A 15,853-nucleotide genomic window follows, 5' to 3' on the forward strand; every position below is an offset into this window, starting at 1 on the left:
ATTCTTTTTTATGGCTGATTAGTATTCCATTTTGTGTGTGTGTGTGTGTGTGTGTGTGTGTGTACACACCACTTCTTCTTTATCCGTTTATCTGCTAATGGACACTTAGGTTGCTTCCATAGCTTGGCAATTGTAAATAATGCCATTGTGAACATTGGGGTGCATGTAACTTTTCGAATTAGTGGTTTGGGGTTTTCTTCAGATACATATTCAGGAGTGGAATTGCTGGGTCCTATGGGAGTTCTGTTTTTAGTTTTTGAGAACCCTCCATACTGTTTCCATAGTGGCTGCACCAGTTTACCTTCCCACCAAAAGTATACGAGGGTTCCCTTTTCTCCACATCCTCATCAACACTTGTTATTTGTTGTCTTTGTGATAATAGCCATTCTGATAGATTTGAGTTGATATCTTATTGTGGTTTTGCATTACCCTGATGATTAGTGATGTTGAGCATCTTTTCATGTGCCTGTTGGCCATCTGCATTCCTCTTTGGAAAAATGTCTATTCAGTTCTTCTGCCCATTTTTTATGACTGTGTATCTTAATAAATCTCATTTATGGAGACAGCAGACTAGAGTGAGGCTACATCTGTAATTGGGAGAGAAGCAGCCATCACTCCCATGAGCTAGGACAGGAGGATATTTGGCATTTTGTGGCTTGGACAATGTTTATGTTCTGTCTGTGTTTAGATGTAGCTATGGAGTGATCTGTTTTTTTGGTCTTGATCCACTGTGGTCACAGAGCAGCCTTGTCTGAGGATGGTATTTTCTGGAAGTGTTCATGTTCAGCGGGAGAACACCAAGGCTTTGCTGTGGCTGCCAGACCAGCTTGTAGCAGCACCAAGGCCAGCTGATAGTGCCAGGCTGGCTCCTGCGTGTCAGGGGCTGCTTTTCTCCTTACCCAACACCAGCAAAAATTTTTAGTTTTCCCACAGGGGATCAAGGAGTGATCAAGTAGGCTAGAATTTTGTATGATTGGCAAAGAACAGTACATGACTACAGATCCTTGAAGTTTTGCCTAAAGCCAATTAGGAATGTTACAAAATATAATCAGCGTATATAACAATAAAATACAATTAAAAATTTAAAAATAACTAGAAAATGTGTCAGATACTATACCTTTAAACCATACCCAAAAGGTCAAATGAAAAATTTCCATAGGTTTATTAACTTTCAGATTATCTGAAACCTGTTAGAATCATTTCATACAAGACACCGATATGTATAATTATAACACAATATGATTGTAATACATTGCCATTTAAATCCCATGTTTTAGGTTACAATTACATAATCTTTAGCTACTTAGCTTTAAAGATGAAATCAAAAGCCTTGCCTGAAATCAAACATGTCATACCCCAAATTCTCAACTGTATATTCTGCATCTATTTCTAAAACACAAAATTACCTTCTTTAAATTTATGGTAAACTGATAAAGTTTCTAATTTCATCATGCATTATGGCTTTCTTTAATCTTTTGAAATTCAGAAGGCATTTAATAAAACCCCTCAAATCTGGAATAAATGTTTTTGGAATAAAAAGAATGAGGTTCATAAATGAGTCTCTGACTGAAGAAGAAAGAGTTCTTCCTCCCCTCTTTTCTAAAACCTAGAGTGTGGTTACCAGGCAAAATTTTAAGACCCTCCCCTCAGGGTTATACTTTTTATCAATAAGTACCTGTGGCTTATTCTCATTAGCCCAAAGTTAAAATTGTCTTTTTGAGCTTAAACCTGAGTAGATACCACTACACACCCATTAGAATGGCTATAACTTAAAAAGACTGACAAAACCAAGTTCTGACAAGGATGTTAAGAAACTGAAACTTCTATATATTCCTGGAAGGAATGTAAAATGGTACTGCCGTTTTGGAAGACAGTTTGGCAGTTTCTTAAATAGTTAAATATATGCTAACACATGACTCAGTTAATTCCACTCCTACATATATTTCTAAGAGAAGTTAAAACATCCATTCACGCAAAAACTTGTATGTGAATGATTATAGCGTCATTATTCATAATAGCCAAAAACAGGGAACAACCCAAATGTCCATCAACTGATGAATGGATGAACAACATGTGGTATAGCCATACAATGGAAACTATTTGTCAATAAAAAGAAGCTACTGGTATATAGTACAATATGGATAAACCTCAAAAACATACTATGTGAAAGAAAGCAGACACAGAAGACTTCATATTGTCTGATTTCATAAATCATACAATATGATTTTGTATGAAGTCTAATTTTGTACTTCATATTGTATGATTCCTTCTAAAAAAGGCAACTATATCAGAGACAGCAGATCAGTAGTTGCCTGGGGTTGGCGGTGGGAGAGGGAGTGTTTGGGGGCTGATAGAAGTGTTCTAAACTGGATTGTGGTGATGATCACACAGGTCTATAAATTTATGAAAAGTCATTGAACTATATACTCACAAGAGGTGAGTTTATGGCATATAAATTACAGTTTAATATATTAGTCTAGGACTGCCATAACAAAATACCATAGACTGGGTGCCTTAAACCACAGAAATTTATTTTCTTATAGTTCTGGATGTTACAAGTCCAAGATCACAGTGCTGGCAGAGTTGGTTTCTCTTAAGGCCTCTCTCCTTGGGTTGCAGATGACCGCCCTCTTGCTGCCTCTTCACATGGCTGTTCTCTGTACATACTGATTTTTTTTTTTTTTTTGAACACAAAAATCTTTGTCATGTATAACATTTTAGTTCACAAATTAGGAACTGATAGTTACTGTTTGATTTGTTGACTTATAGTTTAGGCTGATTTATATTTTGATCTTAATTTTTAATCTATATAGTAATGTTTATTTATTAAAAAGTACTTCCCTCTCTGAATTGAGACCAGCCACAGGTTTATTGGAAACATTTAAAAGATTATTTACCTTCCTGAATTTTGTATTTGCAGGATTCTACCCTATCGTAAGCTCACCCTTTTTTAACACTGATGGTGGGTGATGGTACAAATACGGACTATATAATCTATGTTCTTTTTAAAAAAATATTTTTGAAATAATTTTGTACTTACAGGAAATCACAAAAATGGCACAAGACAGTTCCTGTGTCTCTTTTCCCAGCTTTCCCCAACAACAGCATCTTATACAATTATAGTACATTATCAAAACCAGGAAATTGACATTAGTATAATACTAAACTTGCAGACCTTAATTGAATTTCACCAGTTTTTACATGCACTCATATTTCCCCTTTAGTTTATAGTTCTATGAAATTTTATCACAGGTACGGATTCATGTAATCACCACCACAATCAGGACACAGAAAACTGTATTCCTCTAGGATTTTGTTGTTTGAGTCTTTATTTTAATCAACTTTACTGAGGTATAATTTGTATATGATAAAATGTACCCATTTTAAGCATACAGTCCCATGAGTTCTAACAAATGTATACACAGGTAACCACACACCAGACACCATATAGAACATCTCTACCACCCTAGACAGTTCCCTCATGCCCCCTTCCATTCCACCCTCCTCCATGGCTCTGACTTGCATCACTATAGTTTTGCCTATTCTTGAATTTCATATAAATGGAATCTTATAGTGTGCCTTCTCTGGAGTCTGGCTCACAGTTTGGGATTTGAGGTACAGCTTTGATGCTGTGTATGTATATAAAGAAAGTGCAGCCAATTCACATGTAATAATTCACCATGGCAGATTTCTGGTTATTTTTATAATTGTTTTTCATTCTCTAGATTGATATTCCTTTATTTTTAAACATGCTGGGTTTTATTTTTTTCAAATAAATTGCTCTCCTAACTCCCTTCAGAGGTTTAAAAACATTTAGCATTGTTAATTTCTAAATTTAAACATGTTAGAATCGTTCATATCCTTCTACTTATTTTAATTATGCTCCTCTATTTAAATACCTATTCTGAGTATGAAATGCATTCTGCTGTTTAGTGTGGTAATAGTTCTTTTAATAAAGAGGATTCTTCAGGGACACATGTCATTATCATAAACCTTTTATCAGAGGTACAAATAATTGAGGGCGCATGGCTGTTCATTCTAGGACATCAGAAATGGGGAGGTGGCAGGGAGGGCATGAATTCCACATTATTGAAAGGGGGACAGAAACGCTTATCTCCATTCTCTTTTCAATGTTGTCCCATTTCCTTTTCTTATATCCCATCTCTCAACCTCCTAAATCTTTCCCCTTCCATTCTTTTGACCTCTTTCTCTATTTCTTTTTCTCTCTTATTGGACTTGATCTGTCTTTTCATCCTCATTCTCTTTCCTTTCATGCATTTTTATTCATCTTCCATCATGTGTGCCCTATTTAACTTTCTTCCCTTTGCCTACTTTGTCTTCCTCTGTCCCAGGCCTTGCAATTGCTGACTTCTCTTCTTAGGAAAGTAGAATCATCATCATCATCATCATTATTGCCAGGGTCTTTTCCTTTCCCTTTACCTCTAGGATTGAACCCAGGGTATGTATGTCTCCCCAAATGGAGCATTGTTTGCATGAACTCTGTGTACGTTGGTTGGGGTATCCCTTGGGAACATGGTCCTCCTGCAACACCCCTGTAATGTGAGGCTCTCTGGTGTAGTGGAGAGAGCAAGGGTTTCAGTCAGACAGATGGGTTCAGAACCTGGATTTACCATTTATTACATATTTCATCTGGGCTATGTTTTTAACCTCTCTTGGCCTTAATTCCCTCATCTGTCAGGTAAGAGCAACAAACCTATCTTAGAGTTGCTGTGAACATCAGATGAACAATGCACATCAAGTGCCCAGCTCATCGTATGTAGTCCTGAAGAATTAACTCTTCTCCTTTGCTTAAGGCCTGGCTTATTTTCTTACGTGGGGTAGGGAGGGCAGTGTTCCTAGGGGAAGTGAAGCATAAGCTGGGACTATCCCAGTCATCACCTGTGGCTGCAGGATTCTTGCATTTTTCTTTGGCACAAATTCTGCCATATTCCAGAAGAATCATTTTGGAGATGCCACCATTGAGACCAGTGAATTCTAAAAAGTAGCCATTAAGCTATCAATGCATTGCTCTTTCCAGTTGTTCCTCAGTGTTCCATTTATTCTGTGGGTATTAAGGTAGTTTAAAAAGTCTTCTGTTGTTTAAGAGAGTTTGTCATGTGTCTTCTATTTTAGCAAATTCACTTAATGGTCTTTTAGGAGAAAGGTGATAAATAACTACATTTATTATTGTTTTACTTTTTCACTATTCTGAACTAATAGCAGTCAGTAATAGACTACTACAATTTTATTTACATTCCGATTATTCTAAACTCAAAGGTTTTACACCATTGTCATCTAGGTTCTAGAAACTTCATGTAGGCCCTTTTATGTTTAATCAAAATTTTACTTCCTTTCTAGTCTACCCTGTTGTTTCCCTCCTTTTTAGCCTAAAATATAAAATCTGTTTTTGAGTATATTTTATTCTATCTCTGGTTCTACTTGTTGATTTTTTTCATCTGGTGTTTCAGGGCATTTATTTATTTTTTTATTTTAAACTTTTTATTGAAATATAGTTGATTTATAATATTGTATTAGTTTCAGGTATATAACAGTGATTCAATACTTTTATAGATTGAATTGCCATTTCAAGTTATTATAAAATAAATAATGGCTATATTTCCCTGTGCTATACAATATATCCTAGTTGCTTATTTATTTTATACATAGGTGTTTGTATCTCTTAAAACCTACCCCTATCTTGCCCCTTCCCCTCCCCACCGGTAGCCAGTAGTTTGTTCTCTATATCTGTGAGTCTGTTTGTGATATTAATTCATTTATTTTATTTTTTAGATTCCACATATCAGTGATAACATACAGTATTTGTTTTTTTTTTTTTTTTAACTTACTTCACTAAGCCTAATACCCTCTAGGTCTATCCACATTGTTGCAAGCGGCAGAATTCCATTCCTTTTTATGGCTGAGTAGTATTCCATTGTGTGTCTGTATATATCACATCTTCTTTATCCATTCATATGTTGAGAAACACTTGGATTGCTTCCTTATTTTGGCTACTATAAATAATTCTACTATTAACATTGGGGCGCATGTATCTTTTTGAATTAGTGTTTTTGTTTTTTTCAGATACATACCCAGGAGTGGAATTTCTGGATCATATGATAGTTCTATTTTTAGTTTTTTGAGGAACCTCCTTACTTTCTTCCATAGTGGCTGCACCAATTTACACTCCCACCAGCAGTGTACAAGGGTTCCCCTTTCTCTACATCCTCGCCAACATTTGTTATTTGTAGACTTTTTGATGATAGCCATTCTGACAGGTATGAGGTGATATCTCATTGTGGTTTTGGTTTGCATTTCTCTGATGATTATCAGAGCATTTATTTTTACATTTGTGTTTGAATTTCAAAAATAAAGCTGTTTTTCAATTCTGGTCTAGTGGGCTTTTACAGTCCGCTTTATTAATTTAAACTTTGGTTCTTACTGATATGTAATGGGGATAATATTATTAATGTGTGTTCCCAGCTTTCTCCTTTTCCCCACACCCTGCCTGCTGAACAAAAATTTGTCTTTGCTCATTCCACTCCCCCCTCCGCCCCCCCCCCCACTCCATCCTCTAAGGATTCTTCTGAGTTTTTCAGTCAGATTCTCAGGCTTTGGGGGATGCAGAAAAGGGAGAAGGGCTGGAAAGAGCTGGGGGGAGGAGAGAGAGAGGGAGAGAGATGTCTTAGAGCTGATGGTGAGGAAATGTGAGACTGACAAGACTTGAAAGAGGAAAGGCATTTTTGTGAGAAGTGGAGATGTGGAGCATAAATTGGATCACCTTTAGAGTTTCTTCAGGGAGCTAAGGTGAGACAGAGTTTTCAATTGCTATTGGGTGCTCAGCCTTTTCTTGGACTATATTACCATGCTGGGCCTGGTCCACATTGGCTCATTATTTGAGTTACATCTAAATGTTAAGTCACTAAATTATATATTTTTGTTTATATTTAAACAAGTAAGAGAGCCACTATTACCCTCTGTCACTGATCAGTTGACCCCAGTCCTCTCTTGTTTCCCTCTGAAATCTTCCTTTCATCAGTCTCCTTTCGAAGGCCACTGCTGCTATCCTATTTCATATCTTTCATCCAGAGAGTAGCCTCTTCAGCACCATCCCTGCCTTTAATCTGATTCCCCTTTCAACTGCCCACTCTGCTACAGGGTTAACTTTCTAAAATATTTAGAATCCTTTGACTTAGCTTTGCATGGCCTGGGGACCACCTGTCTTTTGGCTCTTGTACCTTACTCATCTCACCTCCTCTGCCACCCCTTCCCCACTCAGCCCTCAGCCACACAAAACGACTCACAGGACCCCACATACCATATACTACCATGCTCTTCTAACTTTGTACATTCTGTTCCCTCCGCAGAGAATGCCCTTACCCACCTGTCCACGCATGCAGTTCTTCTTTCATCTCTCAGCCTTGAAGACTCATTTCACTTGTCACCTCCACTGTGATGCGTTCTTCTTGATGCTCTCTCAGGTGGTTCGCACTTCCCCCTCCTACTGGAGCATTTTCAAACCCCTGTTAGAATAGCCCTGTTACTCTTCTCTGTGTCCTTCACTGAGCTGGAGTTTGGTGGGGATTTTGTGGCATTTCAGGACATAATGCTTAACCTCTGGAGGTGGCCTCTGAAGCTAGGCAGTGTGAGTTCTAACCCCAGTTGTCCTATTCTCTTATCTGGAGATCTTGGGTAAATTATTTAACTTCCTAAACCTTGACTTCTGTAAAACAAGGATCACGATATTGCCTATTTTAGAGCTGTGTTGTGAGGAGTAAATGAGATAGAATGTAAAAGAACTTAACACATTGCCTGACCCATTATAACTACTTAATCAGAGTTGGCTATTTTCATTTATCTTTATATTCTCAGAGCCTAGCACAGTGCCTGACACATCACAGGTGCTCAGCGATGTATACTGAATGGCTTTGTAAGAATATTATTTTGTCTGTCATAATGGCTTTTCACTTTATCTCCAGCACATTATAATTATTTGGAGGTACCGTTCCCTGTTTTGCAATTATTTGCATATAGTCTAATCTCCCTTACTTGACTGTGTAATCCTTGTAGCTGGAAAGATTGTTTTATTGAATGCTGTACCCTCTGCATAGAGCTTTGAACTTAGCAGGTGCTCTGTAGCTGGGTTGGTCTGTGTTACTTTGCTTTTGATACAGGAGCCTTTCCATATCAAGTATCCATTTTGTGATCTCAGCTGTTGATGCACTTGTGGGAAGTTAAGTGACATACTTTGAAACCAGTGGGACAATCTAATGTACAGGGGAGTCCAGTTGATTGAGTAATTATTAGAAGTATAGAATAGATTCTTTCGATTGGAGGAGAACATAAAAGGCATCTTATCTAAGCATCTTTCTTCTTCCTCTTTTGGGAGGAATCCAGCCTTTTAAAGTACATAATATCTCAAAATGATGGCAAGAAAGAGTGTTTTTGCCTCAGGTCCCATTATTATTCCCTCTGAATATATATATATATATATATATATATATATATATATAAAATACTTGGTAAATTTTATATATATATATTTACCAAATACTTTTCTTTGTCTTTTATATTGTAGGTGCTGTTTTTCTTTTGTATCTTTAATTTTGAATATTTGAATATTCATTTTTCTCTATTCAGTTTATGAAACCCCATGATTAGCAATGGGATTTCTGTTGGATAGGGTTTTACCCCCTTCTTCTCAACCTCATTATTTTTCCAGGAAGACTTATTTTTAAGCAGTGGGTCTGAACCTCTTCTCTTAGTAATATCAAGTGTTTTAAAATTGCCTTGCCCAATAGATTCCATAAGGATGTGAAAAGACAATTTTAGATGTGGTTTTGACAGTATTTTTAAGCTTCTAGCTTTGCATCCTACACTGATTTATATATTATTCAGTATTTTTATACATTCATTTTCTCTCCAAAGTGCTGTTATATATACATAATTTTCTTAATCCTTTAAATAGTGCTGCACTGTCCTGTGGTGAGCAAGTGTTGATTTTCTAATTTTTGCTAAAAGGTTAACCAGGGAACAAAGACTTTAAGTGGTTTGCACCAGTTATATGGTTAATTAGTGATACAGCTACAAGAATAATATTCTAGCATTCTAGTCACATCTTTTTCCCCTTTTATAAACCATAAAATCAGGTCTTAAGAAGAAGCAGACAAGTGAAAATAAATTGTTGAATGCTTATGCTGTCCATATAGGTTAAGTGCATTTCATCTTAAACCCACCCTAGATTTAGTCATGAAAATTGGAGCATAAATTATAAATGGATTCATGATGATAATATTTTTATAATATGAAAAATTTCTGGAAGTCATCTTTCTATAGTTTATACTTTTTGTCATTTATTTATTGAATTTACCTTTATTGACCATCTCTTATGTTCAACAAGCTAAATGAGATTCAGATTTGTATGACTTGAATTTTCTAAAATGATATGCCTATTTAAACACAGTATCCATAGGAACATAAATTTATCAAAAAAAAGTGAGGAAAAAAGGAGAATTTGGAGTGAGATTATAACTTAGGCATTGATATTTAGATGAACCTCTCCACCTTCACAATCCCAATTAAAATGACTTCAAAATTTTTTAAATATGGAGAAACCATAATAGTGTTGGAGGCCAGGGGGGAGGTCCATCTTCTTGTTGCAAACTGTGAAGAATTTCCACTAGATACAGTGCAGATGAAATCATATTGAAGAATTATACCAAAACCAACATGCCATTTCACTTCCTAAGAAAGTGACAAGAATTGAGTTGGGGGGTTAGGACAACCTGTAGGGGCTTCCACTTGGCTTACTTTCACAGCTATTGATGGATTAAGAGTGTCACTAGGAGGCCCAGGAATAGTCACACTGGGGGAAAAAGCAGGCCCTGCATTAGGGCATTTCTCTGATGCGACAGGCAATGCACACGAAGGACTGGCTGTATTCGCTCTGTTCCCGGAGTGGAAGTCAGGTCAATTTATAAAATTTTTGTGTGGAAAAATCTGAAGTTTTTCCTGCGGGGGACTCTTCATGGCCCCAACTCCCTCCCTGCTTCCCTTAACATGCTGTATATGAATTTCTATCAACCAGTTTCCCACTGAGAGGAGGAATCAGAACATTGGAATGGACGGTGAAGGAAGGAAAGAAGACCTGCCCACCCTATTTTTAGAAAAACATCAGCCTGGATAGACTGCTCTTTGTTCAAGAATGAACAAAGAAACCCAGCAGAAGGTTTCTGAAAAGGCTCTGCAACATAAATGGAGGAGAACATAGTATTTAAGAGGCAGAGGAAAAAAAAATTTATTTTAAAAATATGCTTTCTATAGGAAAATGAATATTTTTGATAACGATTTGCTTTGTGCTTTCTATTGAGTGCAAAGAAGTATACAAAACAAAGTAAGCATTTAAAGCAAACTGAAGTGAAGTCTAGAAGGAGAAAAGAGAACAAGAGAATACGTTTAAAATATTGCTGAGGGCTTCCCTGGTGGCGCAGTGGTTGAGAGTCCGCCTGCCGATGCAGGGGATGCGGGTTCGTGCCCCGGCCGGGAGGATCCCACGTACCTCGGAGCGGCTGGGCCCGTGAGCCATGGCCGCTGAGCCTGCACGTCCGGAGCCTGTGCTCCGCAACGGGAGAGGCCACGGGAGTGAGAGGCCCGCGTACCGCAAAAAAAAAAAAAAAAAAATATATATATATATATATATATATATTTATTTATTTATATTTATATATATATATTGCTGAATGAGACTGTAGGTGAAAAGGAAAAGGAACTTGCTGAAGAAGGAAGAAATGTGAGGAAACTAAAAAGCATTATATGTAGTAAAATTTTAAAAAAAGAAACTGGAGAAAATGAGATGAGTGATGGAAAAGGCAAACTTGAGAAATTCTCCCAGAATGTAGAGGAGAAGGTCAGATATGAGAGCTTGAGATAGGTAATGAAAGGTTGGACAGAGGATGGAGCTCTTATAATATATAGACAATTGTTCCTAAAGAATTAGAAGCTAGATTAAAAGCAACCAAATCAGTTAAGCATGCCATAAGAAAATAATAAAAACAAAACCAACTTTCTCGACTATAAAAAGACACAGATCTACAGATCAAATGCTTACCATGTACCAGAGAAAATAACAAAAAAAGAGACCAATAATTAGATATAGTCTGGCATTTTTTTATGTTAATTTCAAGGATAAAGCAAAGAAATTACCTAGCATCCTGAGAGAAAAAGTAGTTTAACCCCCAAAGAAAGAGAAGTTGACATCAGAATTCTCTGCAGTCTTAAATGCCAGAAGACAGGGAAGCAATGTCTATAACTTTCAGGTGAAAATGTTTGTGACCCACAAATTCTAGACTCAGCCAAGGTGTTATTAGTGAAAGCCACAGAAAGATGTTCTCAGATATATGATTTCTCACAAATATGCCATCCACACACTTTTCCTGAGAAAGTTGCTTGAACATGTACTCCAGCCAGTGGTAAAGCAAATTAAACCGTTCAACCATGAGGGAAGTCATGAAATAAAAGGGTTAGTGGTGAGCAATGGAAACTTAGTAATTATAAAATATAAATAAAGTTGAAAACAGTGTAAACATTTTAAACGTTTATTGGAAGATAAAAGCACAATAAACAATAATAAAATGACAAATGCAAGATAGGGATATACGAAGAAAACATATAGTACTTTTCGCCATTCAAGGGAGGTGTTCCAATAGATGTTAATTTTTGGAATTCACACTTGAACTGACAATTCTTTACAAACTAAAAGTAACAATGAATAGAGTTGAAATCTCTCTCAATCAGTGGGGAAATAAGCTTCTTATATCATCTTTCTCTAGGATCTGTAAATATTCCTTCTTTAACTCTGCTTAATAAACATAAATACTTGGTGTTTTTAACTATGTTAAAAAAGAAAAAAGGGGCTTCCCTGGTGGCGCAGTGGTTGAGAGTCCGCCTGCCGATGCAGGAGACACAGGTTCGTGCCCCGGTCTGGGAAGATCCCACATGCCGCGAAGCTGCTGGGCCCGTGAGCCATGGCCGCTGAGCCTGCGCGTCCGGAGCCTGTGCGTCCGGAGCCTGTGCTCCGCAGCGGGAGAGGCCACAACAGTGAGAGGCCCGCATACTGCAAAAAAAAAAAAGAAAAAAAAAAAAAGAAAAAAGACTTTTAAAATAAAAATACACCAGAACATGAAAATTGTATATAGATTGGTGGTGGGATTTTATGGCACATAAATCTTCAGTGAGTATGGGCATGAAAACATAATCATTTTTAAAAAGTATATATAATTTGGCATAATGAAAATATGAATTTTTTAAAGGTATACATAATTTGACATATTATGTATGTCAAATCACAATTATGTTAAGGAAAGACATTAACAAAAACAGTGGGTTCTAGGTAGTAGAAATATCCTACACTTCTTTCTGTTCCTATCTTCATATTTTTGTAATGCATATGTATTAATTTTTATAGTGAGAAAATAAACTTCATTAAAATTAAAAAATCCTAAAAAAATTAAAAATAAAAAATATAATAAATAAATAAATAAATAATTCTATAGATACAGCAGAGTTATAAGTAAGGCAGATTTAGAATATTGAATGCTTTGTTCTTCCCCCCCAAATTAAAACTAAACCAAGCATTTAATTAAGGCATTAGAAAAAGCATAACACACAAAAATACATCGAAGAACTGAAGGAAAAAATTCATTACCTTAAAAGCAGAATTTTATAAATCAGTAAACAGAATACATTTGAACAAGAAGTCAAAGAGTTGAGTCTTAAAAACAACAGAATTAACAAACTTCTAGCTTATTTACTCAGGAAAGCAAACAAAAATACACAAAATAATGTATTTAAATCACAAATTCAGAGGAAATAAAATGTACTGCTTATGCTAATTATAAAGTGAATATTATAGTAAATATTAAGTAGCAAAGTTGACTCAAGTTGTACTCAAGGAGTACAACACTGGAATTGGCCAATAACTAGGGAAATATTAGAGAAAACCTCCAAAGAGCTACTCCAGTTGTTAAAGTGATTGTGTCTAAGTAGCAGGATTGTGGACTTTTCCGCCCACTTTGTGCTCTTTGGTAGTCTCAAAGCCGCATAGCACAGGGAGATCAGCTCCGTGCTCTGTGACTGCCTAGAGGGCTGGGATAGGGAGGGTGGGAGGAGGGGGACATCTGGATCACAAGTTGTTTTTTTGTTTGTTTTTGTGGGTTTTTTGTGTGTTTTTTTGTTTTTGTTTTTTACTAGTAACATGAATAGATGAAACAAGTGTTCTTTACTGTATTCAAGAAATAAGTAAAGGAAAATTGTGGGCTTTGACTTAGGCCACTCTGGATGTACTATACTCAGAAAAGACCATATTGCTCACTCCCATTCCTAAAGAAATAAAGCTGAATTATGGCAAGGTTCTCTCCCGCACGTTAGAAACAATGCAGAGTATGGTCTGTGCATTTGCCATCAAAATTGTAGAGGGAGAAGAGCAGGTAAGGAAAGTATTTTCTCCACATAAGGAGATTTTTTTTTTTTGGAAAGGAAACTTACTTTAATTATAATATGTGTATATCCTGTTTATCTTGTTGATTGTGTGCTTACAAAAGCAACCGTTCGTTCACACCCATTTTTAAAATGCCTACTTGGTAATGTCACTTTGCTAGAATCAGATGAATAACATTGTGTTCTCCACAGATCTTATGTTGTGAGAAAGGTAAAGGAAAGAGGACGTTAGAATGTGATGAGTGGAGATACGTACAAAGTGTGATAAGGGCATCGCAACAGCAAGAGTGTGACTAAGGTAGTGTTTCCAAAGAACTTGAGCTCATTGAATTGTACCTCAAGTTAATCAAATTAATCTAGAAGTAACTTTGAGAAATACCTTCTTGGGTATTTGTGGCTCACATTAGCATATCACAGGAAATGTGAAATGAAAAAAAATCTGAGGAACTTTGTACAACTCATTATTTACCAAAAGTGTGTGCCCATGGAACCCTCTTTTCTAAAATTGTTTATCACAAGCTCAGGGCTCCAGTGGGTTGAGGGACACACTGTGAACAATGTCTATTTAAAGTGTACATTAAAAGGAAAAAAACCTTCTTAACTCAAAACATTGGCTTAATTTTTCAACGTCTTCTGTCTTGAAAAATATAATCAAGTTGCACCTTTAACACTGCATCAGCTTCTTTTGCTCTACTAAGGAACATGAAGCACTTCAGCTACGGCTTTCTTCTTCTCAAAAGACTGGATTCCCAACAACGGGGAAATCTATGCTATATTCAGTGTTGTTTATAGGAAATATGAACTGTCAAGTTCCTGGTAGAGCTTGATCTTTTTCATTTATTTCTTTTATTATGGATGACATCTACCAGCAGAATATAGGTGGCCTTTCAACTTTGCCTTGCCTTGTAAATTAAAGAGGAATGCTAGAACTAGAATGGTTTATTACTCTATTCTCTTACTAATATCTGCCATCCCGCCCAAATACTATCATTAACTGCCAGGCGTTAATGAAGTTAGTTATTCATTCATATGTTAATCCAAGAAATCTTTGCTGAGTGCCTGCTCTGTTCCAGGCACTCTTCTAACATCGGGTGTATGTACAGTGTGAACAAGACTTACAAGCTTGTCAACTTACAATCTAGTGGGGAAGATAACTAATGAACACACATATCTATTAACAACACAATCTCAGACAGGACTAAGTGCTAGGATTAAATCAAAATAGTAAGTCCAGGATTTTTTTTCCTCCCAGGTGAGGTGAACACTTACAGATTGGTGGTCAGGGAGGGCTTCTCTGTGGAGGAGACTTCGGAGTGGAGAACCAGATGGTGAGGAGCCAGCTGATTTTTCTGGATCCTCATAAACAGGCACAAAGGAAACTAGATAAGTCTGGAGTATGCTGGGCCTCTTTTCATTGATTTAGTTTTCAAGAGTAAAAGAGATTTTCCACTTTAAAAATGGAATTTCTCATCCAGTAATCGGACTCCTAGACTTAGGTGTGTGCCTTGGATGGCAAAGTTAAATTTCCTAACTCAAATGTTTTCCTTAAAATGTGGGTTCATTTTAATGAAATGAATTTAATGAATTTAATTTAATTTTAAATAAATAAATGAATTTAAGTTAATTTTAAATAAATAAATTAATTTAATTTAATTTAATTTAAAGAAGGAAGGCTGTTTGCCAAATGGGCAGCGGAAGCTCTTCTCTGTTTCCGCCCTTGTGGAGAACGGTATTTCTAAGTGATATACATTTGGGCATTGTTAAGAATCAGAGCAATTTGAATGAAGAGTTGCTATTACTAGTATGCTAGTTATCTGAAGAGCTTTGGAATTATCCAAGTGTGGGGAGGGAGTTCAGTTCAGATTCAAAACTTATCTCCTCAGTGGTTGTAAAATTCAACCGATTTGGCTCCCATCAATTCTAAGGTCCCCCACAGCCCTCCCGGGCACATTGTGACTATTAACTAATTTTTATCTAAATTGATTTCCTCTTAGATGAAATGCTACTGTTGGTTTATCTTTAGAAATAAGAAATTGCAAGTTGAACAGTCACTGAATTTACAAATTTAACAACAACCCATATGGACTATAGAATTCCTATAATAACAAATACATTTTGGGAATAAACGGAACAAATCACCTAGCTCACTTCTAAAATTCAACATTCCTTGCTTTGTTTTTTTTTTTTAAAGACAAGTAGGCGGGTGACTTTAGTCACCAACTGCTCAGAAACACAGGCTGCAGAGAACAGGGATTTGGATTAGCAAACCAGAACCTTATGGAACTCTTTCTTCTCTACTGACTACCCTGGCACAACTGGGCTGGAAGGAAACCCCTAATAACATCAAGGGCAGTTCCCCTTA

The 15,853-nt window shown here is 36.5% G+C and overlaps 1 protein-coding gene across 1 annotated transcript in view; it reads left to right on the plus strand.

The window, feature by feature from the left end:
* Positions 1–15,853, plus strand: part of LOC136793435 (EF-hand domain-containing family member C2-like) — a 71,264-nt gene that overhangs the window by 32,745 nt on the left and 22,666 nt on the right. The window lies entirely within an intron of this gene.

Source organism: Kogia breviceps, chromosome X, assembly GCF_026419965.1.
Source record: "Kogia breviceps isolate mKogBre1 chromosome X, mKogBre1 haplotype 1, whole genome shotgun sequence".
Classification (NCBI taxonomy): Eukaryota; Metazoa; Chordata; class Mammalia; order Artiodactyla; family Physeteridae; genus Kogia; species Kogia breviceps.